Raw genomic sequence first — 5,633 nt, forward strand, 5'->3', positions numbered from 1 at the left:
CAAAGGTGGCCTTTTTTTAAAAAAAAAAAAAAAAAAAAAAAATCTAATTATTTTTAACTTTATGTTGCATATAGTCAGGATCAAAAATAATAATTTTATGTGACATAAATATTTGTGATCCACAGTTTGAAAAACACTTTTAAGAATACAATGAACTAAAATTAAAAATAATAAAAGAGGATGACACTCCTACATGTAGAAAAATTCACCACCTTGATCAAGAACTGCAAGCTCTGGCCTACTTATCCCTTGAGAGCTGCTCTTCACCTTTGGCCCCTTAGCACACAGAGTACAAAGGCATATTAGTACATATGGTGTACAAACACACATTAGCACAGTATACAAAAGGCACATTAGCACAAAGAATGTACAAAAGGTAACATGTTAGCACACAAGATATACAACAGCACCTTACTACACCATATACAAAGGCACATTAGCACACACAATATACAAAGGCATGGCATTCTCATGTGACTCAAGGTGACCAAGGACGACCTTCAATTCCTGATGCTCTCAACTCTACCCTGAGTCACAACCCCAACTTGTTTTCTTTAATGGAGAAACTTCTCTTGTCCTTCTCATTAAGGAATAGCTTTTGATTTGTGTTGTAAATGGAAAAATGAAAGGGCTAAGGATATAGCTCTGAGGCAGAGTGATGGCATCCTAATTGCACAAGATCCTGGACTTTTTTACTTATCTCTAGTACCTCCAAAAAAAAGTCAGAAAAAGATGAAGCTGTGGGCCTGAGCTTTGTCATGTTGTCTTTCTGCTATTGTTACACACAGTTTGCTGGTGAAACAGAAGAATGATATGCAAATAGTCCTGTTGTGTTCAGTTCGCTTTGTTAAATGTAATAAAAAAAAAAAATTCCAATATCAGAATCCTACTGTGTGGGACTGGAAAGATGGCTCAGCAGTTAAAGACCACTGGCTGCTCTTGCAAAGGATCAGGGTTTGGGTACCAGCACCCACATGACAGCTAGTAACCATCCATAACTCCAGTTGCAAGGAATGCAGCACCCTTGTCTGGCCTCCACAGGCACTGCATACACATGATGCACTTACATACAGACAGAATACTCATAAAATTTTATGTACACAAACTCAAAAATATACAGGGCTTTAGACTACAATGATAACATAGTTGAAACAGGATTTGTCAACAATGATTCTGAGCCAACTGATTATTGATGAATACTAAACCAAGGAAAAATTTTATCACCCTTTCTTTAGGCTTTACAATGAAATGAATTTTAGATGAGATTTAAATTTAAAAACCAACATAAAAGTTACAACAATATATCAAATTTATACCCTTTAGGTTGGCTGGCTATTAAGGCAAATATCAAACACAGAAGGATGTTGTGACTCATTCCTATAACAGCACTCAAAAGGCTGACCCAACAGGATTGCCATGAGTTATCCAAAGCCAGCCTGAGCTACAAAGTAAAATTATCTTGAACTGGAGAGATGGCTCAGATGTTAAAGAGCACTGGTTTACTGTTCTCGAATTATTTATTCCTTATGCTCTCTTGGGTGTTTAACCTTCTCTTCAGATAAAGTATCAGTTCTAGTTTCTTCTACAGAGCTGGCGATGTGGACATAAATTCCTTAAATATGATTTTATCATGGAAAGCTTTTCTTTCTCCTTCAACTACAACTGACGGTTTTGCTGAATATAGTAGTAGCCTGGTCTGGCATCTGTGTTCTTTTAAGACTTATAGCTGCTACTCTGATGGGCCTGCCTTTATAAGTGACTTGATCTTTCTCTCTCCCAGGTTTTAAAATCTTTTCTTTGTTCTGTATATTTAATGCTTTGGCTATTATATAACAGGTAACATTTCTTTTCTGGTCCAGTCTACTTGGTGTTCTGTATGCCTTTTGTACCTGGAGAGGTATCTCTTTCCTCAAATTTGGAGTATTTTCTTCTTTTATTTTTTTTACATGTATGAGTGTATTGCCTGAACATCTGTTAGTTCACCTGTGTCATGCAATGCCCGAGGAGGTTAGAAGGTGGCATTGGATCCCCTGGAACTGGAACTGCGGATAGTTGTGAGCCACCAAGTGGATGCTGGGAATTAACCTGGATCCTCAGCAAGAGCAGTCAGTGCAGTGCTCTTAACTGCTGAGCCATCTCTCCAACCCTGAGATATTTTCTTCTATGATTTTATCGAAAATATTTCTTTGACCTGGGTTTCTTCTCCTATATATATGATATGTATATTTGGTCTTTTTATTGTGACCCAGAGTCCTTGCATGTTCCATTTCTTGGTTATTTTAGATTTAATATTTTCTTTGAATTATCCATTTCCTCCACCTTGTCTTCAAGTTCTGATATTCTCTCTTTCACTTGATTCAATCTATTGGTGAGACTTTGCACTGTACTTTTTGTCTGATTTCAAGTTTCATATCAGTTTGGTTTTTCTTCAGAAAGTCTCTATTTATTGAATTCTAATTTCATATCTTGAATTGTTTTAATTCAATTGTTTGTGCTTTCAAGGTCTTCATTTAGTCTTTTATTCATATCCTCTTGAGTTCCTTCAACATATTTATAATTTCTATTTTGAAATCCGTATCTTGTGCATCAACAAGACTCAGTTTTTTCAAGAGACATTACAATGGGGATACTAATTTCTGGAGGAAACATACTGCCTTGGTTATTCACATTGTCTATGTGTTTGCCATGGAACCCAGGCATCTAGATTTAATTCAGTGGTGGTATTCCTTGATATGGATATCTGATCTCACCTTTGTTGGGAAAGTATCTGCATCTTTGTTCATATACCCAATTTGCCAGGATATGGCCCAATTGAGTGACTGAACTTAAGTGTTCAGTCTTGGGACCATTCTCTGTTCATGTGTGAATGAGGTATAAGAAGTATTCTCAGTTCAGTTAGCATAGGTGCCACTTCTGAGCCTGAAGTTCCAGGACAGACTGCACAAAGTCCTGGAGTGGTGCAGTGGCTGATAGGTGAGATGGCATGTAGCCTATTAAGTGTTGATTTTCAATTTGAAGGACATTCAGTGGTAACCAAGAAAACATGCAAATATGTCTCTTTACTGGACCTGTCTGGGCTGATGCACAGGCTGTATAACCCCAGCTCTGCCTGAAAGTGTAGGGAAGGCAGCAAGAGCAAATAAGTAAGGTCTGTAGAACTGACCAAGCTGGGCTTGTGTAATGAAGCATAGCCCAAGCTAGGCCTGAGAGTGGGGGATGTTAGAGACAGAATGTTGGGATTTGGAAACTCACCAGACTTGTGGGTCCATGGGATAGGTTATAAGCTAGGCCTAGGAGCATGGGATGGAGAACAGGGAATGCTGAGGTTGCAGAACTCACCAGACTGGCAGGTGCATAGGAATGCATCCTCTGGGCCAGGCCTAGTAGACTGGGATGGCAGGCAAGAAATTAATGGATTTTGAGACAAGATCTTACCATGTAGCTCTGGCTGGTCTAAAACTTCCTATGTTGACCAGGTTGGCTGCAAATTCACAGAGATTTGCCTGCCTTTGCCTCTTGAGTGCTGGGATTAAGAGCATGTGCCACCACACCCTCCCTGCTTTCTTAACCCTTTCAAGTGTATAGTTCAGTGTTAAGTATATTTGTTTAGTACATTCACATTGTTTTGCAAACAATCTATAGAATTCTCCAAAATTGACATTGTTAACTATTCCTCATTCCCTGTTCCATGCCCTGCAACCTCCATTGCATTTTCTTTCTCTCTGAATTTAACTACTCTGTGTGCCTCGTTTAAGTGGAATTATATGCTGCTGGTCTCTTTGACTAGTGCTATCACTCAGCATAATGTCCTCATGGTTCGTCCAAGTTACAGTATTTATGAGAATTTCCTTAATTTTTAAAGGTGAAATAATATTCCAGTGTATGCATATTACATTTTGTTTATCCATCCATCAGTGGGCACCTGGGCTGCTTTTACTTCTTGATTTCTATGAATCATGCTACTATGAACATCAGTATGGCAATATCTCTTTGAGATGTTTGCTTTTGGTACATTTCAATGTAAACCCAAAAATGGATTGGTCGATCAGGAAGTGATCATGTGATACATGCCTTTAGTCCCAAGACAAGAAGCAGAGATAGGCAGATCTCTGTAAGAACAGGCCAGCCTGTTCTACATAGCAAGTTTCAGGTCAGCTGGGGCCACAAAGAGACACTGTCTCAAAATCAAAGAAGCAAACAAGCAAAGACACAACCAACTTTTTTTTTTTTTGAAAACACAACCCACTTTTTTTGCTGCCTCTAAGAAACACACCTCAGCATCAATGATATATACCACCTTAGGGTAAAAGCACAGAAACAAGCAGGTATTTCAAGCAATTGGGATAAAAAACAAGCTGGCATAACTATTCTAATACCTCAGAGAAGACTTCAAAATAAAACTAGTCAGAGGAGAAAGCGAAGGACATTTCATACTCATTGAAGAAAAAAATATGAAAGGAAGATTATCACCACAGTAAATATATATGCACCAAACACAAGGGGACCCAGTATCATAAAAGTACTAGATGTGAAATCACAGGCTAAACGACCCACAGGGCTCTCTCCACCCCCAGGCCTCTCTCCACGATAAGTCAATCACGCCCTCAGCGCCTTGAATCCCCCAGCCTCATTCACCCTCCCATCTCCACCACCTTCTGCTCCTCCTACCCTGGGTCCTGTCCCATTCCTTGTCTTTGTTCCCTAGACACCTGAGGAATCATCACTGCTTCCTGATCCTCTGCATCCAGACCAACCCAATACCTTGTTGGATCCCCAGGAGCCCTGTGGGCCTGGCCCCAGCCTCACCTCCCTCTGCTCCCCTGGGACTGCAACCCACGAGTCTCTTTCCTGGATGCCAGGACTGACCATTCCTCTTCGCGATGCTTTGCATGCAGACCAAGGAGGCCCCTCAGTGCAGTCCCCAGGAGTCCCTGGGGCCGCTTCCTGGCCCCATCTATGTTTGCATCTCTGGGTGGCATGACCACCAGCTGCCCTAGATCAGCATCTTCCCTGGGCGGAGCTCCCAGGCCAGTCCAATCTCCAAATTCCTGAGGCCAAAATCTTTCCTGGAGGGATCCAGACCTTAGGAGAAAGCCTGAGAGCATCTGATCCTCGTCTGACTTGGGCCTCTGTGGGAACTTCTGAAGACAAAAGCAATCTGGCCACTCCAATATAAAATCAAAAGAGAGAACCAGAAGCTTAGACAAACCAGCTTTTCATGCCCCAAAAGTAAACCACAAAGACACATAAAGGTTACAAAAAGAAGCAGACCTAAGCTTGAAGGCTTGAGTCTCACACAAGAATCAGAAACTACAAAAGAAATTCACATGTCAAAATCACAGAGAAAAAATAATAACATGAAAAACCAAAATAACTTATCCCCACCAAATACCAATAGTCCTCTAAAGGAGTACAATGAGAAGCCCCTAGAAATAATGCAGGACATGGAACTCAAAAGAACAATTATAAACATGATAAAAGAATTCAGTGAATTTAAGGAACACACAAAGAAATCAAAGATCTGAAGGAAGATAGGGATAAACTTCTGAATGAACTCAGAAAAGAGCTAGAAACATTGAAGGCTACTCAGGCTGAAATGAAGAAGAAAGTGAAACACTCAGTAAGCCAATTAG

The 5,633-nt window shown here is 40.2% G+C and overlaps 1 protein-coding gene across 2 annotated transcripts in view; it reads right to left on the reverse strand.

Moving 5' to 3' along the window:
- Positions 1-5,633, reverse strand: part of Smarcad1 (SWI/SNF-related, matrix-associated actin-dependent regulator of chromatin, subfamily a, containing DEAD/H box 1) — a 95,869-nt gene that overhangs the window by 73,923 nt on the left and 16,313 nt on the right. The gene's annotated exons all lie outside the window — the stretch shown is intronic.

The sequence above is a fragment of the Nannospalax galili genome, unplaced genomic scaffold, assembly GCF_000622305.1.
Source record: "Nannospalax galili isolate Female #2095 unplaced genomic scaffold, S.galili_v1.0 scaffold441, whole genome shotgun sequence".
NCBI lineage: Eukaryota > Metazoa > Chordata > Mammalia > Rodentia > Spalacidae > Nannospalax > Nannospalax galili.